This window comes from Oncorhynchus gorbuscha, linkage group LG06, assembly GCF_021184085.1.
Source record: "Oncorhynchus gorbuscha isolate QuinsamMale2020 ecotype Even-year linkage group LG06, OgorEven_v1.0, whole genome shotgun sequence".
NCBI classification, from domain to species: Eukaryota; Metazoa; Chordata; class Actinopteri; order Salmoniformes; family Salmonidae; genus Oncorhynchus; species Oncorhynchus gorbuscha.
In genome coordinates, this window is record NC_060178.1 from 10,723,579 (window position 1) to 10,747,181 (window position 23,603).

Sequence of the window (23,603 nt, forward strand, 5' to 3'; positions counted from 1 at the left end):
AGCACCCTCAAAACATGATGCAGCCACCCTGTGCTTCACGGTTGGGATGGTGTTCTTCGGCTTGCAAACATCCCCCTTTTCCTCCAAACATAACGATGGTCATAATGGCCAAACAGTTCTATTTTTGTTTCATCAGACCAGAGGTCATTCCTCCAAAAAGTACGGTCTTCGTCCCCATGTGCAGTTGCAAACCGTAGTCTGGCTTTTTTTTGGCGGTTTTGGAGCATTGGCTTCTTCCTTGCTAAGCGGCCTTTCAGGTTATGTCGATATAGGACTCGTTTTACTGTGGATATAGATACTTTTGTACCTGTTTCCTCCAGCATCTTCACAAGGTCCTTTTGCTGTTGTTCTGTGATTGATTTGCACTTTTCGCACCAAAGTACATTAATCTCTAGGAGACCGAACACGTCTCCTTCCTGAGCGGTATGACGGCTGCGTGGTCCCATGGTGTTTATACTTGCGTACTATTGTTTGTACAGATGAACATGGTACCTTCAGGCGTTTGAAAATTGCTCCTAAGGATGAATCAAACTTGTGGAGGTCTACATTTTTTTTTCTCTGAGGTATTGGCTGATTTCTTTTGATTTTCCCATGATGTCAAGTGAAGAGGCACTGAGTTTGAAGGTAGGCCTTGAAATACATCCACAGGTACACATCCAATTAATTCAAATTATGTCAATTAGCCTATCAGAAGCTTCTAAAGCCATGACATCATTTTCTGGAATTTTCCAACCTGTTGAAAGACACAGTCAATTTAGTGTATGTACACTTCTGACCCACTGGAATTGTGATACAGTGAAATAACATGTCTGTAAACAATTGTTGGAAAAATGTATTGTGTCATGCACAATGTAGATGTCCTAACCGACTTGCCGAAACTATAGTTTGTTAACAAGAAATTTGCGGAGTGGTTGAAAAACAAGTTTTAATGACACCAACCTAAGTGAATGTAAACTGTATATAAACAAACAATGCACTGACAAACTATGAGTATTAGACTTGTGCTGATAAATTATAGGTTGAGCTTCAAATGGCACCTGATTCCCTCCAGGTTCTATCTAGAACATTAAAGGCTGTTTCAGCTGTCCCCATTGGAGAACCATTTGAGGAACCTTTTTTTTTGTTCCATGTAGAACCCTTTCCACTGAGGGTTCTACATGGAATCCAAAAGGGTTCTACATGGAATCAAGAAGGGTTCTACATGGAATCAAGAAGGGTTCTACATGGAATCAAGAAGGGTTATACCTGGAATCAAGAAGGGTTATACCTGGAATCAAGAAGGGTTATACCTGGAATCAAGAAGGGTTATACCTGGAATCAAGAAGGGTTATACCTGGAATCAAGAAGGGTTCTACATGGAATCAAGAAGGGTTCTACCTGGAATCAAGAAGGGTTCTACCTGGAATCAAGAAGGGTTCTACCTGGAATCAAGAAGGGTTCTACCTGGAATCCAAAAGGGTTCTACCTGGAATCCAAAAGGGTTATACCTGGAATCAAGAAGGGTTACACCTGGAATCAAGAAGGGTTACACCTGGAATCAAGAAGGGTTATACCTGGAATCAAGAAGGGTTATACCTGGAATCAAGAAGGGTTCTACCTGGAATCAAGAAGGGTTCTACCTGGAATCAAGAAGGGTTCTACCTGGAATCAAGAAGGGTTCTACCTGGAATCAAGAAGGGTTCTACCTGGAATCAAGAAGGGTTCTACCTGGAATCCAAAAGGGTTCTACCTGGAATCCAAAAGGGTTATACCTGGAATCAAGAAGGGTTACACCTGGAATCAAGAAGGGTTACACCTGGAATCAAGAAGGGTTATACCTGGAATCAAGAAGGGTTATACCTGGAATCAAGAAGGGTTCTACCTGGAATCAAGAAGGGTTCTACCTGGAATCAAGAAGGGTTCTACCTGGAATCAAGAAGGGTTCTACCTGGAATCAAGAAGGGTTATACATGGAATCAAGAAGGGTTCTACCTGGAATCAAGAAGGGTTCTACCTGGAATCAAGAAGGGTTATACATGGAATCAAGAAGGGTTCTACCTGGAATCAAGAAGGGTTCTACCTGGAATCAAGAAGGGTTCTACCTGGAATCAAGAAGGGTTATACATGGAATCAAGAAGGGTTCTACCTGGAATCAAGAAGGGTTCTGCTATGGGGACGCCTGAGGAACCCTTTTGGAACCCTTTTTTCTAAGTGTCCCCATAATGCTACACAGTGTAGGGAATAGGTAGCTATTTGAGATACAGATAAGTACTCAATGGGCCCTAGCTACGGTAACTGCTGTACATCCCATCTGCTGCACCTGCAATGCTAATCCAATAGCAGTAAAATGCAGTGTCATCATGGTGGACTGACTGTCCCTTAATCCTACTGAGTTACCCTCACCAGTTATAATTTTCCACCAGAGATGTTTCCATCAAATTGAGTTGTTGCAGATTTTTAAACATTTTATTTAAAACCTGTGCGTTATGACTTGTGCACAATAAAAATAAATGTTGCAGTTTATTTCCCACGTACCGAATTAAAAAATATAAATGAAATGGGTTTCCATCGCATTCTCACCTCTACTTATTTTTTTCACACAAAATAAATAGCGTTATATCTGGTATGAGATTATTATGGTCAGATTTGTTTTTATTTGTTAACGGCAGCCAAGCATCGAGAGCATGTAACCAGAATAAGACCATCAATATTTATTGGAAAGGAGCATCAAGCTCATCACCTTGCACTTTCACCACCCCTGTGAAGTTCATCATAATTTATTTAATCTGTAGCCTAGTAAACTGCATGGTTTCCCGACGAGTCATAGTCGGAGGACATCACAACATGTCATTGCATGACTCAAAGTTCACTTCGATATGATGGTTATTACCGTATCAATATTTGCACATAAAAGCATTTCACATAATTAATTTTACCTTGTAGGTAACCATGGTTGACAGAGGAAGAACAATGATTCCAAGCACCACCCTCCTTTTGAAGCTTCCAGTCTGTTATTCGAACTCAATCAGCATGACAGAGTGATCTCCAGCCTTGTCCTTGTCAACACACACTTGTGTTGACGAGAGAATCACTGACACGATGTCAGCTGGTCTTTTTGTGGCAGTGCTGAAATGCAGTGGAAATGTTTTTTGGCGATTCAGTTCATTTGCATGGCAAAGAGGGTCTTTGCAATTCATCTGATCACTCTTCATAACATTCTGGAGTATATGCAAATTGCTTTAGTGACAAAGATATGTAACATTTCAGATTGGAGACTCCGACAGCTCTTTGGCGCAGCTGGTTATGGATCCAAGTGATTTTCTAATGTCTTTGGCCAGCAGATTGAGAGGGAGTGAATGTCTTGCTAATTGGCAATTGTGGAGCATGCTTTATCAGTTGTTTACATTTATTTAGTCGCTTTTAATCTTTCTTCTTGGTGTTAATTCAATACAGCATGAACGTCTACTAAATACAACAGTGTAAAACCCAATTTAACTTTTTATTTAATTAGGCAAGTCAGTTAAGAACACATTCTTATTTACAATGACAACCTACACCGGTCAAACCCGGACGACGCTGGGCCAATTGTGTGCCGGCCATATGGGACTCCCAATCACGGCCGGATGGGAAACAGGTGACTTCATACAGGTGTAGAACCTCATTAATTAATATTGACTTCATATGGCTGTTGAACCTCATGAATTACTATTGACTTCATACAGGTGTAGAACATCATTAATTACTATTGACTTCATACAGGTGTAGAACATCATGAATTACTATTGACTTCATATGGCTGTAGAACCTCATGAATTACCATTGACTTCATACAGGTGTAGAACCTCATGAAATACTATTGACTTCATACAGGTGTAGAACCTCATGAATTACTATTGACTTCATACGGCTGTAGAACCTCATGAATTACTATTGACTTCATACAGGTGTAGAACCTCATGAATTAATATTGACTTCATACAGGTGTAGAACATCATTAATTACTATTGACTTCATACGGCTGTAGAACCTCATGAATTACCATTGACTTCATACAGGTGTAGAACCTCATGAATTACTATTGACTTCATACGGCTGTAGAACCTCATGAATTACTATTGACTTCATACAGGTGTAGAACCTCATGAATTACTATTGACTTCATACGGCTGTAGAACCTCATGAATTACTATTGACTTCATACAGGTGTAGAACCTCATGAATTAATATTGACTTCATACAGGTGTAGAACATCATTAATTACTATTGACTTCATACGGCTGTAGAACCTCATGAATTACTATTGACTTCATACGGCTGTAGAACCTCATGAATTACTATTGACTTCATACGGCTGTAGAACCTCATGAATTACTATTGACTTCATACAGGTGTAGAACCTCATGAATTACTATTGACTTCATACGGCTGTAGAACCTCATGAATTACTATGAATGAAAAACAACAATCATGAATACCAACAGAGAATCCAAAACCCAGGAATAAAAAGTGGCTTCAGTCATCTGGCGTAAGAGCGCAATCTCTCCTAAATGGTGTGTGTGTGTGTGTGTGTGTGTGTGTGTGTGTGTGTGTGTGTGTGTGTGTGTGTGTGTGTGTGTGTGTGTGTGTGTGTGTGTGTGTGTGTGTGTGTGTGTGTGTGTGTGTGTGTGTGTGTGTGTGTGTGTGTGTGTGGACCCATGCGTCATGCATTATTGAAGTAGCTGTTGAATAATTCAAAGCACTACTGATATTGATCTCAGGGCCTGATATCACTGCAGTCTGGCTCAGAGAGAGAGATGGAAAGAGAGCGAGAAAGATATGGAGAGATACATAGAGAAAGGTTTAGAGAGAGTAGATAGAAGGGGGAATAACGAATGAGAGAGAGAGAGAGAGAGTGAGAGATAGAAAAAGCTTAGTTCAAACGCACGACAACTCTCTCATCACACAGCAATGGTATCCTTGTGGGCCAAACAGAACCCAACCCTGGGTTTACACGGGGGCCAAACAGAACCCAACCCAAGGTTTACTAGGGATAAAAATAACCCAACCCTAGGTTTACTGAGGCTAAACAGAATCCAACTCTGGGTTTAAAGGGGGCCAAACAGAACCCAACCCTGGGTTTACAGGGGGGGCCATACAGAACCCAACCCTGGGTTTACAGGGGGCCAAACAGAACCCAACCCTGGGTTTACAGGGGGCCAAACAGAACCCAACCCTGGGTTTACAGGGGGAACAGAACCCAACCCTGGGTTTACAGGGGGAACCCAACCCTGGGTTTACAGGGCCCAAACCAAACAGAACCCAACCCTGGGTTTACAGGGGGGGGGCAAACAGAACCCAACCCTGGGTTTACAGGGGGGCAAACAGAACCCAACCCTGGGTTTACAGGGGGGAACAGAACTCAACCCTGGGTTTACAGGGGGCCAAACAAAACCCAACCCTGGGTTTACAGGGGGCCAAACAGAACCTAACCCTGGGTTTACAGGGGGCCAAACAGAACCCAACCCTGGGTTTACAGGGGCCCAAACAGAACCCAACCCTGGGTTTACAGGGGCCCAAACAGAACCCAACCCTGGGTTTACACGGGGGCCAAACAGAACCCAACCCAAGGTTTACTAGGGATAAAAATAACCCAACCCTAGGTTTACTGAGGCTAAACAGAATCCAACTCTGGGTTTAAAGGGGGCCAAACAGAACCCAACCCTGGGTTTACAGGGGGCCAACCCTGGGTTTACAGAACCCAACCCTGGGTTTACAGGGGGCCAAAACAGAACCCAACCCTGGGTTTACAGAGGGGGGGGGCCACAGAACCCAACCCTGGGTTTACAGGGGGCCAAACAGAACCCAACCCTGGGTTTACAGGGGGCCAAACAGAACCCAACCCTGGGTTTACAGGGGGCCAAACAGAACCCAACCCTGGGTTTACAGGGGGAACAGAACCCAACCCTGGGTTTACAGGGGGAACCATACAGAACCCAACCCTGGGTTTACAGGGGGAACCAAACAGAACCCAACCCTGGGTTTACAGGGGGGGGTTTAACAGAACCCAACCCTGGGTTTACAGGGGGAACCCAACCCTGGGTTTACCAAAACAGAACCCAACCCTGGGTTTACAGGGGGCCAAACAGAACCCAACCCTGGGTTTACAGGGGGGCCAAACAGAACCCAACCCTGGGTTTACAGGGGGCCAAACAGAACCCAACCCTGGGTTTACAGGGGGGGACAGAACCCAACCCTGGGTTTACAGGGTGCCAAACAGAACCCAACCCTGGGTTTACAGGGGGAACCCAAACAGAACCCAACCCTGGGTTTACAGGGGGCCAAACAGAACCCAACCCTGGGTTTACAGGGGGGGGGGAACCCAACCCTGGGTTTACAGGGTGCCAAACAGAACCCAACCCTGGGTTTACAGGGGGCCAAACAGAACCCAAACCCTGGGTTTACAGGGGGGCCAAACAGAACCTAACCCTGGGTTTACAGGGGGCCAAACAGAACCCAACCCTGGGTTTACAGGGGGCCAAACAGAACCCAACCCTGGGTTTACAGGGGCCCAAACAGAACCCAACCCTGGGTTTACAGGGGCCCAAACAGAACCCAACCCTGGGTTTACAGGGGCCCAAACAGAACCCAACCCTGGGTTTACAGGGGCCCAAACAGAACCCAACCCTGGGTTTACAGGGGGCCAAACAGAACCCAACCCTGGGTTTACAGGGGGCAGGGGCCCAAACAGAACCCAACCCTGTGTTTACAGGGGCCCAAACAGAACCCAACCCTGGGTTTACAGGGGGCCAAACAGAACCCAACCCTGGGTTTACAGGGGCCCAAACAGAACCCAACCCTGTGTTTACAGGGGCCCAAACAGAACCCAACCCTGGGTTTACAGGGGGCCAAACAGAACCCAACCCTGGGTTTACAGGGGCCCAAACAGAACCCAACCCTGGGTTTACAGGGGCCCAAACAGAACCCAACCCTGGGTTTACAGGGGGCCAAACAGAACCCAACCCTGGGTTTACAGGGGCCCAAACAGAACCCAACCCTGGGTTTACAGGGGCCCAAACAGAACCCAACCCTGGGTTTACAGGGGGCCAAACAGAACCCAACCCTGGGTTTACAGGGGGTGCATCTGGCCTGAACAGATAACAGGACACAGAGAATCCATGGAAGGAATTTTTACTTTGAACATTCACACTTTACATTACAAAGAGATAGCGCCGGCAGAACGTCTGACAAGAAATTGAAATGAGACTCTGCAAACATTACTAGAATGACACATTTATCGTATCACTTTCCTTTTGAAACCGCTTTTCAGAAAAGCAAACATAACAAACTGAATAATGGATCCAGTCAAATCAAAACAGTGTTTGTGGCCAAACATGAGTGTCTGTCTGTCTGTCTGTCTGTCTGTCTGTCTGTCTGTCTGTCTGTCTGTCTGTCTGTCTGTCTGTCTGTCTGTCTGTCTGTCTGTCTGTCTGTCTGTCTGTCTGTCTGTCTGTCTGTCTGTCTGTCTGTCTGTCTGTCTGTCTGTCTGTCTGTCTGTCTGTCTGTCTGTCTGTCTGTCTGTCTGTCTGTCTGTCTGTCTGTCTGTCTGTCTGTCTGTCTGTCTGTCTGTCTGTCTGTCTGTCTGTCTGTCTGTCTGTCTGTCTGTCTGTCTGTCTGTCTGTCTGTCTGTCTGTCTGTCTGTCTGTCTGTCTGTCTGTCTGTCTGTCTGTCTGTCTGTCTGTCTGTCTGTCTGTCTGTCTGTCTGTCTGTCTGTCTGTCTGTCTGTCTGTCTGTCTGTCTGTCTGTGTGTGTTACCAGACAAGGTCTTGAAAGAGCAGTGCTGAACAGTGAAGTGTAACATACCTAGTGAGATGTCGGTCTATTGCAGTGATACACTTGGTGTTGTTGAAGTTGCCCCAAGACACTGATCCCAGGTCAGTTTTACTAACCCACTAGTGGTTAAGATGAGGAATGGGGGAAGGGAAGCTGATCCTAGATCTGTACCCTCAGAATTACACCAGTCCGACTCTCCAAACCGTCTGCATTCCTCAATCAGTCTTGCTGCACAAATGTGATTGAATGCCACATAATTTACATAGCAGTCGGGCATCAGATAGCGATATATTGATGCGGTTAATGACATGATAAACACTTGTCTAGGCGTTGGGAGATTTGGTGCACGACTGCAATGTCTGATGCTGTAGTTGATATATCAGCTATACTGGCAGACAGTGGGAGTGACGATGGAAATAAAGGGGCGTGGTTTCACACGCACACCATACTTGAATGGGCTGTACTCTAACCATTTGTACATTGTTACAACACTGTATATATAAAAAATATGACATTTGAAATGTCTTTATTCTTTTGGAACTTCTATGAGTGTAATGTTTACTGTTAATTTTTATTATTCATTTCACTTTTGTTTATTATCTATTTCACCTGCTTTGGCAACGTTAACATATGTTTCCCATGTCAATAAAGCCCATTGAATTGTATGGAGAGAGATGGGAAGAGGAGGGAGAGAGAGAGGTGGGGAGGGAGAGAGAGAGAGAGGTGGGGAGGGAGAGAGAGAGAGAGGTGGGGAGAGGAGGGAGAGAGAGAGGTGGGGAGAGGAGGGAGAGAGAGAGGTGGGGAGAGGAGGGAGAGAGAGGTGGGGAGAGGGAGAGAGGTGGGGAGAGGAGGGAGAGAGGTGGGGAGAGGAGGTGGGGAGAGGAGGGAGAGAGAGAGGTTGGGAGAGGAGGGAGAGAGGTGGAGAGAGAGGGAGGGAGGGAGAGAGAGAGGTGGGAGAGGAGGGAGAGAGAGGGTGGGGAGAGGAGGGAGAGAGGTGGGGAGAGGAGGGAGAGAGGTGGGGAGAGAGAGGTGGGGAGAGGAGGGAGAGAGAGAGGTGGGGAGAGGGAGAGAGAGAGGTGGGGAGAGGAGGGAGAGAGAGAGGGGGGGGGAGAGAGAGAGGTGGGGAGAGGAGGGAGAGAGGTGGGGAGAGGAGGGAGAGAGGTGGGGAGAGAGGTGGGGAGAGAGAGAGAGGAGGGAGAGAGAGAGGTGGGGAGAGGAGGGGGAGAGAGAGAGGTGGGGAGGAGGGAGGGAGAGGAGGTGGGGAGAGAGAGATGTGGGGAGAGGGAGGTGGGGAGGGAGAGAGAGAGAGGTGGGGAGAGGAGGGAGAGAGGTGGGGAGAGAGAGAGGTGGGGAGAGGAGAGAGAGTGGTGGGGATAGTGGGAGAAAGAGGTGGGGAGAGGAGGGAGAGAGAGAAAGAGTTGAGGAGGGAGAGAAAGAGGTGGGGAGAGAGAGAAGTGGGGAGAGGAGAGAGAAAGAGATGGAGTGAGTGAGAGAGGTGGGGGAGAAAGAGGTGGGGAGAGGAGGGAGAGAGAGAAAGAGGTGAGGAGGGAGAGAGAGAGAGAAAGAGGTGGGGAGAGAGAGAAGTGGGGAGAGGAGAGAGGTGGGAAGAGGAGGGAGAGAGAGAGAGGTGGGAAGATGAGGAAGAGAGCGAGATATGGGTGGGAGAGAGAAGTAGGGAGAGGAGGGAGAAAGAGGTGGAGAGAGAGAGAAGTGGGGAGAGGAGAGAGGAGGGAAGAGGAGGGAGAGAGAGAGGTGGGAAGATGAGGGAGAGAGCGAGATATGGGTGGGAGAGAGAAATGGGGAGAGGAGGGAGAAAGAGGTGGAGAGAGAGGATGGGAGAGGAGGGAGAAGAGGGAGAGAGAGAGAAGTGGAGAGAATGAGAACACTAACCTCCTTATTTGCTATTTAAAGAATCTAAGCAGAGCCAGCATTACCAGAAAGGCAGAAAATAGCTGTGATGTTTGTAAAGGGAGAGAGAAAGAGGCTTGTGTGTGTGTGTGAATAGATGCAGTAGCAGCCCCATTGCACCAAACAGCTGCCAGATGTCGTCTCCTATCTGAAATAAAACACACACAAGGGGCAGGCACACGCACTTTGTTACCCAGTTTGGATTTGCTATGTCATTAGATTGTTGTTTTCATGCCTTGCTGGGCAAGATATTTCTCTGTGTGTGTGTGTGTGTGTGTGTGTGTGTGTGTGTGTGTGTGTGTGTGTGTGTGTGTGTGTGTGTGTGTGTGTGTGTGTGTGTGTGTGTGTGTGTGTGTGTGTGTGTGTGTGTGTGTGTGTGTGTAGATAGCCTATTTTCTGCATGCGTCTTCTCCATATGAACCTATTCACCCCAAAGGCAACGTTGTCTGCGTCATCATACTTCTATTTGTATCAGATTGCTTCCAAATTATGAGCTGTTATGTCAAGAAACCTGTCTGGTAAATTTCTATTAAAACATTTCCATTTTCAGATTCGCCAGAATGTTTTTTTTTTTCGTTTAGTCTTGAGTTCAGGCAGTGAGTTACCGCTGGTGCAATGTGAGTCGCATAGCGCCCCTCCCTGGCCTGAACCATAGGCGGCTGGCTGCCCGTTGCCGCATCCCGTCCCGCTTTGCCACAGGTCTGCATTCGTATCCAAATCTGCCAATCTTCTCTCCAGTCCCTCCCTCTCTTCCCTCCCCCTTCTCCTTATCCTCCTCCCCCCGCCCGCAGACCACCAACAATGCTCTCCAGTTTCTAGACACACGACTCTCCGGTAAAGTGGCTCTGCATCGTTTTATCATACCTCAGTGCTCTGCATCGGTCACGGTATGTATATGTCTATAGCAAGTTATCTTGGCTAAACGGGTTTACAACAAATATACGGAATGACTACCCTAGCCTATAGGTTTAGTCTGTTCTATGATTTCGTTTGTTTTCATTTAATTGATCACCGGTAGACTGTTTACCGAAGTGTACGTACGGATAGACTCGTAGGGTGGTGACTGTCTCCTCTCCCGTTATCTATCCTCAGATGACCGCATTTAATTTCAATGTATTTCATCAGAAACTTTATGAACACATTTTTAACGACACCTCCGAGTTAACCATCCGTATGCTATTTCCATTTACAGTTTGACTACACAGTTAATTCATATGATCTCAATATAATATTTACCGTGACAGTAATTTGTTGAAAACTTGCCAAAGACAGTATTAAATCATTAAATAATCAGATTCATTTAAACCTACCTTGACATATGGGACAGCAGTACGGGCTACTTACTGTACGTTCAGGTGACGGATTTCAACCACTCCTTCCCTTTATCCAACGCAACTGGATTAACGGTCTGTAAGGTAAAGCTTGGACGCACGCATGTGGTATAATGCGTTTTAAATATTGAACTGTATCAGGTTGACGAATGTAGCCGTTGTATTCATTAGAATTTAGTTTTGAATAGATTGAGATATGAATGCGATTAAATACATTGGGCGCAGTAGATTGCTGTTTTGTTTCCCCTGGGCGCCTTGAGCTATAGATCGATTCCTTTCGCTTGCTTGGATGATGTAGGTTTATTGAACTGTGGAGATCGACCTTGTTGCGTGTATGACCTAGCTTGCCTCTCGGTTCAATCGAGGACAATTTAGAATCTCACAAGGACGCGCAAACGCCCCTATATCCTGCAAAGTGGACTATAATGAAGTGTTAAGGCTCGTGCACGTTCCTCAGAATGTGCACGTTCCTCAGAATGTGCACGTTCCTCAGAATGTCTGGATTTGCTAAAGATATCCGGGGGCATTAAACGTAAACTAGATGAATGAGTCATACTTGTTCATGTCACGTTCACTCTGCTGAATGTGGTTCTTTGTTCAACATTACCTTCTGCATTTATGTTTATGAATGAAACAAATATCATGCTGTAAAGAGATGGTGGGAGATCATTATATTCCTGCTTTTGAATCAATGCGATCAGCACCCTTTTCGTTTAAGACTCCAGAGCAATGTTGTAACCTATGGCTACTAGCGCTGGGTGCATTGGGAATATCCCAGGCCTCTCCAGTGACTCAGCAATGGTCCCTATGACTCAGACGCAGCATGTATGATGTGTGTTTGTGTGCGTGTGTGTCTGTATGACTTGAGGGGCTGATGAATGGAAATAATGATCGACAGCAGGGATGAGACGGGGGATTCAAATGATGTTACTCAAGCCTGAATTGAAACGATGACGCATTAATGCTTGTACTGCATTATAATGAAGGTTTATGTAAATGAACGATTTATCCATTAGTGTGACTGTAAAGTGGAGACGTTTCAAATATACATATATCAGGCTCGCAGGCGTGCATTCTGGGGTGATGTTTTGAATCCCAACGTACACACACTGAACAATCGGAACATATTGCAGCTCTCACTCACCCACCAGGATCAAGTGAAAGATTGACAGTGAGCTAAATGTGTCTGTGGGCTAGAGACACGAGTCATTTGATAAACCTGTTTGGTTGTTCTCTACAAGCTATATCACTCGTAATCTTTTGTTTCTCTGACCTTCGTAGAGCTATTAGCTTGCTTTAGGGTAAGGTGGGATACCTAGTCACTGAATGCCTTCAACTGAAATGTGTCTTCCACATTTAACCCTCTGAATCAGAGAGGTGGGGGGACTGCCATAAATCAACATCCACGTCTTCAGCACCCAGGGAACAGTGGGTTAAACTGCCTTACTCAGAACGACAGATTTTTACCTTGTCAGCTCAGGGATTTGATGCAGCAACCTTTATGGTTACTGGCCCAACGCTCTAACCACTAGGCTACCTGCCACCCCGCCCCTCTAACCACTAGGCTACCTGCCGCCCCGCCCCTCTAACCACTAGGCTACCTGCCGCCCCGCCCCTCTAACCACTAGGCTACCTGCCGCCCCGCCCCTCTAACCACTAGGCTACCTGCCGCCCCGCCCCTCTAACCACTAGGCTACCTGCCGCCCCGCCCCTCTAACCACTAGGCTACCTGCCGCCCCGCCCCTCTAACCACTAGGCTACCTGCCGCCCCGCCCCTCTAACCACTAGGCTACCTGCCGCCCCGCCCCTCTAACCACTGGGCTACCTGCCGCCCCGCCCCTCTAACCACTAGGCTACCTGCCGTCCCGCCCCTCTAACCACTAGGCTACCTGCACTAGGCTAAAGGCATCTGCACGCTTCCCATCCTATATATTATAACGCTGATGATGTTTGTGACGTTTTTGTTAGTTTTGGGTCTTCGGCAAGGTTTTTTTTCTGCTCTTTGTGAACACAGAATTTTTCCTTGAAGCAAGCAGAAGTCTACGAACCTTCGGTCATTGGTCAACAATAGGGATTCTTCAATGAACAATGCCTTAAGTCAGACATTTGATAACTGCAGGCAACAGAGACTACGGAAGTGTGTTGCCCTTTTTAATCATGGAGTGTGGTGCCAACTGTAGATTATAGAGTGTGTTGCCCTTTTTAATTATGGAGTGTGGTGCCAACTGTAGATTATAGAGTGTGTTGCCCTTTTTAATTATGGAGTGTGGTGCCAACTGTAGATTATAGAGTGTGTTGCCCTTTTTAATTATGGAGTGTGGTGCCAACTGTAGATTATAGAGTGTGTTGCCCTTTTTTATTATGGAGTGTGGTGCCAACTGTAGATTATAGAGTGTGTTGCCCTTTTTAATTATAGAGTGTGGTGCCAACTGTAGATTATAGAGTGTGTTGCCCTTTTTAATTATGGAGTGTGGTGCCAATTGTAGATTATAGAGTGTGTTGCCCTTTTTAATTATGGAGTGTGGTGCCAACTGTAGATTATAGAGTGTGTTGCCCTTTTTAATTAACTGTAGATTATAGGAGTGTGGTGCCAACCAACTGTAGATTATAGAGTGTGTTGCCCTTTTTAATTATGTGTTGCCCTTTTTAATTATGGAGTGTGGTGCCAACTGTAGATTATAGAGTGTTGTTTTTAATTATGCCCTTTTATAATTATTATGGAGTGTGGTGCCAACTGTAGATTATAGAGTGTGTTGCCCTTTTTAATTATGGAGTGTGGTGCCAACTGTAGATTATAGAGTGTGTTGCCCTTTTTAACTATGGAGTGTGGTGCCAACTGTAGATTATAGAGTGTGTTGCCCTTTTAATTACAGTCCCATTCATTCAGTTGTGATCACCAGGTTTCTAGGAAACTGAGGGATTGAATAACCATATCCATAACAATCTGGACATTCCACATCAACAGACAAAAGCTTGATAAACAGTAGCGGTGGTCTGCCAAGTCATTTAGGAGGCACAATCAGGTGATCCTACTTTATCCACTTTAAGTCCATTTCTATTTGAAGGACATTTGCGATTACCGTCGTCATTATATGTGTACATTTTGCTACAACACCTTTCAGGAATGGTTTCAAATCAATGGAGTCTTAGCCAGTCAACAGGGTGCTTACTTCCTAATCTGTCAGGATTTGGGATTGGGTTTCAAACAATGAGCCACTCTCACTCTGAAATTAGGAGTGTTGGTTCACGACCTGGCCGACAGTTGCATGTCTGGGGAAATATGTTCGGGAACTTATGTAATCACTGGCCTGAGACCTAATTTAGATAACCTAATTTGTTGAAGTGAAGTGCAATCTATGAATAACTACAGGTAATCATACACACACAGACTCTCTCTCACACACACGCACACACACACACACGCACACACACACACACACACACACACACACACACACACACACACACACACACACACACACACACACACACACACACACACACACACACACACACACACACACACACACACACACACACACACACACACACACACACACACACACACACACACACACACACTGGCAGACAGGCACAAGGAGGAAGGACATTGCGATTACCATTGTCATTAAACATGTATAATTTGCCACAACGACACTGCATGGTTTCAAAGATGGGCCAATGTGCTGTGATTTAGTCTCGCTAGCCTAGCTTGGTTTAACCAGACTGAATGCCCTGCCACCATTGTTTCACTCAGCATTCAGTCTGGTTTACCCAGGCTAAGATTTACCCTCAAGCATGCCTCAGCATTGAGTTTCCTCATCAGAGTATGTGATTAAGTTAAACAGCTATTAGACCACTGAAGAACTACTCTACTGCAATATTCTGAAGTAGATTACAAGACTCTTCTAGTATTGAGGGACTAGTATGTAAATGCAGTAACAGTAGCTCTCAAATCAACTTCATCCGTTTCACTTCCATCCCAGTCAGACTCTGTGTGAACCGTTTCCCAGTCAGACTCTGTGTGAACCGGTTCCCAGTCAGACTCTGTGTGAATCGTTTCACTTCCATCCCAGTCAGACTCTGTGTGAATCGTTTCACTTCCATCCCAGTCAGACTCTGTGTGAATCATTTCACTTCCATCCCAGTCAGACTCTATGTGAATCGTTTCACTTCCATCCCAGTCAGACTCTATGTGAACCGTTTCACTTCCATCCCAGTCAGACTCTGTGTGAACCGGTTCACTTCCATCCCAGTCAGACTCTATGTGAATCGTTTCACTTCCATCCCAGTCAGACTCTGTGTGAATCGTTTCACTTCCATCCCAGTCAGACTCTGTGTGAACCGGTTCCCAGTCAGACTCTGTGTGAATCGTTTCACTTCCATCCCAGTCAGACTCTATGTGAACCGTTTCACTTCCATCCCAGTCAGACTCTGTGTGAATCGTTTCACTTCCATCCCAGTCAGACTCTGTGTGAATCGTTTCACTTCCATCCCAGTCAGACTCTGTGTGAACCCTAAACAATTTGAGTCACTGGTTGCTTTTGAGCCCTAGAAGGATGGAAAATGACCAGGCTCTCCTTATAGTTCCAAACCAGATCACATGGTTCCACTTATCAGTGAAGTCTGTCAGACCAGCGCTCACCATTTACCAGGCAACGACTGGAAAACCTTCTGTACCACGACACCGGCTGGAACACTTCCTGTACCACGACAACAGCTGGAACACCTCCTGTACCACGACAACGACTGGAACACCTCCTGTACCTCTACAACGGTTGGAACACCTCCTGTACCTCTACAACGGCTGGAATACCTCCTGCACCACAACAACGACTGGAACACCTCCTGTACCTCTACAACGGTTGGAACACCTCCTGTACCTCTACAACGGCTGGAACACCTCCCTTGCCAATACAACAGATGGAACACCTCCTGTACCATGACAGCGGCTGGAACACCTCCTGTACCACGACAACGGTTGGAACACCTCCTGTACCAATACAATGGCTGGAAAACCTCCTGTACCACGACAACGCCTGGAAAACCTCCTGTACCAATACAACGTCTGGAACACCTCCTGTACCTCTACAACGTCTGGAACACCTCCTGTACCTCTACAACGTCTGGAACACCTCCTGTACCACGACATCGACTGGAAAACCTCCTGTACCAATACAACGGCTGGAACACCTCCTGTACCAATACAACGGCTGGAACACCTCCTGTACCACGACAACGGTTGGAACACCACCTGTACCAATACAACGGCTGGAACACCTCCTGTACCACGACAACGGCTGGAACAACCCCTGTACCAATACAACGGCTGGAACACCTCCTGTGCCAATACAACGGCTGGAACACCTCCTGTGCCAATACAACGGCTGGAACACCTCCAGTACCGCAACAACGGCTGGAACACCTCCTGTACCGCGACCTCGGCTGGAACACCTCCTGTACCAATACAACGGCTGGAACACCTCCTGTACCAATACAACGGCTGGAACACCTCCTGTACCACGACAACGTCTGGAAAACCTCCTGTACCTCTACAACGGCTGGAACACCTCCTGTACCTCTACAACGTCTGGAACACCTCCTGTACCAATACAACGGCTGGAACACCTCCTGTGCCAATACAACAGATGGAACACCTCCTGTACCACGACAGCGGCTGGAACACCTCCTGTACCACGACAACGGTTGGAACACCTCATGTACCAATACAATGGCTGGAACACCTCCTGTACCACGACAACGGCTGGAACACCTCCTGTACCTCTACAACGGCTGGAACACCTCCTGTACCTCTACAACGGCTGGAACACCTCCTGTACCTCTACAACGGCTGGAACACCTCCTGTACCTCTACAACGGCTGGAACACCTCCTGTACCTCTACAACGGCTGGAACACCTCCTGTACTACGACAACGGCTGGAACGCCTCCTGTACCATGACAGCGGTTGGAACGCCTCCTGTACCACGACAATGGCTGGAACGCCTCCTGTACCTCTACAACGGCTGGAACACCTCCTGCACCACGACAATGGCTGGAACACCTCCTGTACCTCTACAACGGCTGGAACACCTCCTGTACCAATACAACGGCTGGAACACCTCCTGTACCACGACATCGACTGGAACACCTCCTGCACCACTACAATGGCTGGAACACCTCCTGTACCACGACAACGGTTGGAACACCTCCTGTACCAATACAAGGGCTGGAACACCTCCTGTACCTCGACATCGACTGGAACACCTCCTGCACCACTACAATGGCTGGAACACCTCCTGTACCACGACATCGACTGGAACACCTCCTGCACCACTACAATGGCTGGAACACCTCCTGTACCACGACAACGGTTGGAACACCTCCTGTACCAATACAACGGCTGGAACACCTCCAGTACCGGATATATCTCCATCTTATAAGCACCGGATATATCTTCATCTTATTGTGAACACCTCTGTCACATTCAGATCCTTGAGGAAAGGAGACAAGGAAAGGAAGATACTAGAACTGCCAGGCTCTGAAATAACTCCAGTAGAAAGAACAGGCTCAGAGAGTTCAGTAGTTCTGGGGCTTCCGAGTGGCGCAGTGCTCTAAAGCACTGCATCCCAGTGCTAGAGGCTTCACCACAGACTCTGGTTCGATTCCAGGCTGTATCACAACCTTGTCCCATAGGGTGGTGCACAATTGGCCCAGCGTCATCCGGGTTTGGCCGTTTTAGGCTGTCATTGTAAATAAGAATTTGTTCTTAACTGACTTTCCTAGTTAAATAAAGGTTAAATAAAACAGTTAATTAAAGTGAGCAGTCTCCTTGCCTGCTGTGTTGGGGTACAGAGAGAGCCAGCTGTCTAAGGCTACTGTGGTGCTGAGGGGCTGTGTGGCCGTTCACCCTCTCTCTCTCTGCAGTGAGTAAACACTCCCTTTGAAATGCAGTGGGTAGGTAGGACAGGACAGATTTCTCTATCTTTCACACAGACACACACCATCATTCTCCCTATATGGTCTGTTTCTTGGTAGAAGGATAGAAAGATAGTCTAGAGAAAAGGAGAGGGGGAGAGCAGTCACGTCACAGACAGGGCATTATTGCTGAAAGCAAGCATATTGGGCTGAGGCGACCGTTCCCCTTAAGCATTGCAGTATAGCAGTAAACATTAATCCTCTACTGCGGAGCTCTATTCCCACTGGTCGTCCTGCACCATCTTCCCCCCTGATCCCAGATCTGCTGACTGCACCTGGTGCACCAGGCATCCAATTTGCCTGCCACCTAGGCTCTAAGGCGCTTGGATTCAAACCAGCCGTGCAAGTTAAGACGGTCCTTTTGGGAAGCTACATTTCACGTAGGCTACAGCTCTCCCTTTTTTTGTGTTTTTTGACGTAGAGTTCCATACTGAAATTCTCCCTGAGGAAACTAGATGATTAGGTTTGTTACCATGCTGGCTTGGCGTCGTTTTCATGATATGTGTTGCAGCTATTCTTGATTTTATTTGTGTATTGTGTTAGCTTTCAAAGGAATAAAGAAACACGCCTCAAGCTTTAACATAAATTCCCAACTCCAACGAGGGACAAAATCCAAATCCTAAATCCAGTGGGAGACAAAACATAATTGTGGGCTGAGAGTTTTGAGTACATAACCATCATAACTGCCACGTCAATACAGGAAATCCGTTGTCCAAAAATAATCCTGCCTACATATTTTACATATGTCTTCGCGCTCAACATTCACTTGAAGAGACATATCTACGGCGTTGCTGTTTTAAAATAAACTGGTTGCAACCAATCTGTAACCCCAAACTGCCTACCAGCAGTTCTGAAATCCACCCTAAACTGAGAGTAAATTCCCAGGCCCTCTTCCTCTCCATGTACAGTGGCTGAAAGGCCTCCAGGCAAGCAAGCAGTGGTTTACTCGATAGCCACACCAATTTTACACCAAATTAGTTTTCTGTGTAACTTTTCTTTAGGGGAATTGCTATCTCTGTCAGATTTCCTGAACTCTGAAAGATTTGGAAGGACTCAGTGTCCCGAAATAAGATTTGTGAGATGGGAAAGAATGGAGAATGTTCTTTCTCTCCCTCTCTCTCTCTCTCTCTCTCTCTCTCTCTGGGTTTTCTCAACTCGAGCGATGATATCACTTGTCAGTGTGTTGAAGACCACTATGACAGTTATTTTTCATAATACCTGTCTCCTGGTTGTCCATTTGACCCCGTGACCCTGTCTTGGGTTGTCATGAAGATGGATGACATGTCACTGTGCATCAACTCATTGGGGACCTGAAACCTGACACCTCTGGCCTTTTGCGATGCTCAGCATAAGAAGAATATTTGACAAGTGACGACAAGCTTGTTTTTTGTTGTTGTCATACAGTGAAAACAATCCAATATCCAGAGTACTCCAATATGTTACTGACTGTGTGGGCTGTATATTAGCTGTGGTTACACAAGCACAACATTGTGGATGCAATTAGTATTCATTACCAACTTGTTATCGTTTGCATCCTGCGGCCTCATGCAATTGACTTCCCTAAATCTGAATGATTTAATAAGAGAAGTCAAAACAAGGATCTATGGATAATTTATTTCTATTTTTTATTACTGTTCTGTCTCCCCTCGCAGCTTCTTACGTAAATAGTCAATCAAGCTCCTTATAGTAGCCTGCATAGTGATAGAATGGAATAAGGGGAAAATTTAGACATTATTTTATATGAAATATAGTTGATCAGGAGAGTTGGAGGTGAGATATTTATTATATGACATAGAGTAAAATGGGAGGGACAGAGATGGTTTGATCAGGAGTGTTGGAGGTGAGAGGTCTATGACCTTTGACCCACACAGGGTCTCTATATGCCCCCTGTGTCAAATCAAATGAAATGTTATTGGTCACAAACATATGGTTAGCAGATGTTAATGCGAGTGTAGCGAAATGTTCCGACCGTGCAGTAATATCTAACAAGTAATCTAACAATGTCACAACAGCTACCTTATTTCACAACAACTATGTAAAGGGGTGAATAAGGATATGCACATATAAATATATGGATGAGCGATGGCCGAACAGCATAGGCAAGATGCAGTAGATGGTCTAGAGTACAGTATGAGATATGAGATGAGTATAATAGTGTATGTAAACATTATATAAAGTGGCATTGTTTAAAGTGATTAGTGATACATTTATTACATCCAATTTTTTATTATTAAAGTGGCTAGAGATTTGAGTCAGTGTGTTGGCAGCAGCCACTCAATGTTAGTGGTGGCTGTTTAACAGTCTGATGGCCTTGAGATAGAAGCTGTTTTTCAGTCTCTCGGTCCCAGCTTTGATGCACCTGTACTGACCTCGCCTTCTGGACGATCGTGGGGTGAACAGGCAGTGGCTCGGGTGGTTGTTGTCCTTGATGGTGGTAGTGATGTCATGGTTGGCACAGTGTGGGTACAGTGTGAGCATCCCAGGTCTCTAGGAGACGATTGCCACAGCGCCAATCCCCTACTGTTGCCCTTTTCTGTCTGTCTGTCTGCCTGGTTATGTATCTCTTCACTCTACTGCCTGTATCTCTTCACTCTACTGCCTGTATCTCTTCACTCTACTGCCTGCCTATGTGTCCTCTAACTATCTCTCCATCCTTATACTCTTTCTCGGTTTCATAGTCTATCTGTGTCTTCTATCTCTTCTTGTCTCTCTGTCTTGATACTGATGAAGGTGAAATATACTTAGTTTGATCCTTTCCTCTTGTTGTATATTATTATAGCACATCCTTCCTCACTGGTCAGAGAAGATTGGCATGTGAGAGCAGTATGATGCCAGCCCAGCCTATATATCCAACTGTTAGCTTCCTGGGGTTTATTCTGTCTGATCCGAGCAGTAAGGTATGGAGTCTTGCATGCCGACTAAACCGGGCTTGCGCCATCGCGAGCGTGTTGATATTGTCCATCCACACCAGACGTGATCAGGACACGGAGGTTGAAATATCAAAACGAACTCTGAACCAACTATATTAATTTTAGGACAGGTCGAAACACATGAAACATTCATGGACATTTCATTTGTCCCGGGATATAAACATTGGGTTATTATTTTACCTGAAATAATGCACAAGGTCATTTTTTTTCAGGATTTTTGTAGAATTCATGTTTCCTCTACTCCGACAATGAATCCACAGATCAAAGGGGAAACCTAGTTAGTTTCTAGTGATCTCTCCTCCTTCAGGCTTCTTCTTCTTTGGACTTAATATGGCGGTTGGCAACCAACTTTAAGGGGCATTACCATCACTAACTGGACTGGAGTGTGGAACTCAGTTCATCTTTCAATCATCTATGTGGGTGTAAGCTCGTGAAAACCAATGAGGAGGTGGGAGAGGTGGGACTTGCAATGTGTCATGCCTCTAAAAATATAACCAAGTTCTATTTTAGCGCCTGGCTATGCAGATGCTCGTTGACCCGCGTGAGAAGTTTGGATGAAATGATTGAATAACATGTACAGTACCAGTCAAAGGTTTTGACACACCTACTCATTCAAGGGCTTTTCTGTATTTTTTACTATTTTCTACATTGTAGAACAATAGTGAAGACATCAAAACTATGAAATAACACATATGGGGTGGCAGGTAGCCTAGTGGTTAGAGCGTTGGACTTGTAAACAAAAGGTTGCATGATCGAAACCCTGTGCTGACAAGGTAAAAATCTTTCGTTCTGCCCCTGAACAAGGCAGTTAACCCACTGTTCATAACTGACTTGCCTTGTTAAATAAAATATGGAATCATGTAGTAAGCGTTTTAAAAAAGTGTTAAACAAATCAAAATATATTTTCTGTTTGAGATTCTTCAAAGTAGCAACCCTTTGCCTTGATGACAGCTTTGCACACTCTTGGCATTCTCTCAACCAGCTTCACCTGGAATGAAAACAGTACAAATAAATGAAAAAAACTTGAAATTAGTAGGTGTGCCCAAAACTTTGACTGGTATTGAATGCGTACATTGATTTTGCAACACTCGTGGATTAGAAACACACATTTTCGTCCATTTGTGTGCCTTCATGAACACTCCTGGATTCAATGGCCCAGAATCCAGTTGAGGGTCTGAGATTGGGACAGATTGGGACAGCTTGGAACTCAAAAGGCCCAGAATCCAGTTGAGGGTCTGAGATTGGGACAGATTGGGACAGCTTGGAACTCAAAAGCCCAGCTGTGATTAACGTAGAGAGGGTTTCACTGGCTTAGCGGCACAAACATCCAGCACTGCCAAATCACAGGACTAGGATTACGGCCAGGAACTAGGACATACACTTCCTGTTCGGCTTTAAGGTGCAAGTTGGTGAGCCAATCGACACCCAAGAAATAGTTGGCTGGTGTTAGGATCGGGCTTGTTTCGGAGAAACAGTGGGTTGGCTGTCTGCGCCTTACTCTCAGTCCCTGATAGACTTAGCAAGGTCATAGGAGAAAAGAGACCCGCATATTTTTTATTTTATTTTTTATTTTACCTTTATTTAACCAGGCAAGTCAGTTAAGAACAAATTCTTATTTTCAATGACGGCCTAGGAACAGTGGGTTAACTGCCTGTTCAGGGGCAGAACGACAGATTTGTACCTCGTCAGCTCGGGGGTTTGAACTTGCAACCTTCCGGTTACTTGTCCAACACTCTAAACACTAGGCTACCCTGTCGCCTCTACACTCTAACCACTAGGCTACCCTGCCGCCTCTACACTCTAAACACTAGGCTATCCTGCCGCCTCTACACTCTAAACACTAGGCTACCCTGCCGCCTCTACACTCTAAACACTAGGCTACCCTGCCGCCTCTACACTCTAAACACTAGGCCTGCCGCCTCTACACTCTAAACACTAGGCTACCCTGCCGCCTCTACACTCTAACCACTAGGCTACCCTGTCGCCTCTACACTCTAACCACTAGGCTACCCTGCCGCCTCTACACTCTAAACACTAGGCTACCCTGCCGCCTCTACACTCTAAACACTAGGCTACCCTGCCGCCTCTACACTCTAAACACTAGGCTACCCTGCCGCCTCTACACTCTAAACACTAGGCTACCCTGCCGCCTCTACACTCTAAACACTAGGCTACCCTGCCGCCTCTACACTCTAAACACTAGGCTACCCTGCCGCCTCTACACTCTAAACACTAGGCTACCCTGCCGCCTCTACACTCTAAACACTAGGCTCTACCCTGCCGCCTCTACACTCTAAACACTAGGCTACCCTGCCGCCTCTACACTCTAAACACTAGGCTACCCTGCCGCCTCTACACTCTAACCACTAGGCTACGCTGCCACCTCTACACTCTAACCACTAGGCTACCCTGCCACCTCTACACTCTAACCACTAGGCTACCCTGCCACCTCTACACTCTAACCACTAGGCTACCCTGCCGCCTCTACACTCTAACCAACAGGCTACCTGCCACCTCTACACTCTAACCACCAGGCTACCCTGCCACCTCTACACTCTAACCACTAGGCTACCCTGCCACCTCTACACTCTAACCACTAGGCTACCCTGCCACCTCTACACTCTAACCACTAGGCTACGCTGCCGCCTCTACACTCTAACCACTAGGCT

The 23,603-nt window shown here is 46.2% G+C and overlaps 1 protein-coding gene across 6 annotated transcripts in view; it reads left to right on the forward strand.

The window, feature by feature from the left end:
• Nucleotides 1-23,603, forward strand: part of LOC124037516 (microtubule-associated protein 1B-like) — a 107,884-nt gene that overhangs the window by 50,112 nt on the left and 34,169 nt on the right. Inside the window, exon 1 of one of the 6 annotated variants that reach the window (XM_046352299.1) lies at nucleotides 10,472-10,583. The exons of the other annotated variants lie outside the window; for them this stretch is intronic. The gene's annotated coding sequence lies outside the window, so the exon portion shown is untranslated. Of the gene's footprint in view, nucleotides 1-10,471; nucleotides 10,584-23,603 lie in introns of those variants that run through there. 6 annotated transcript variants of the gene reach the window in all.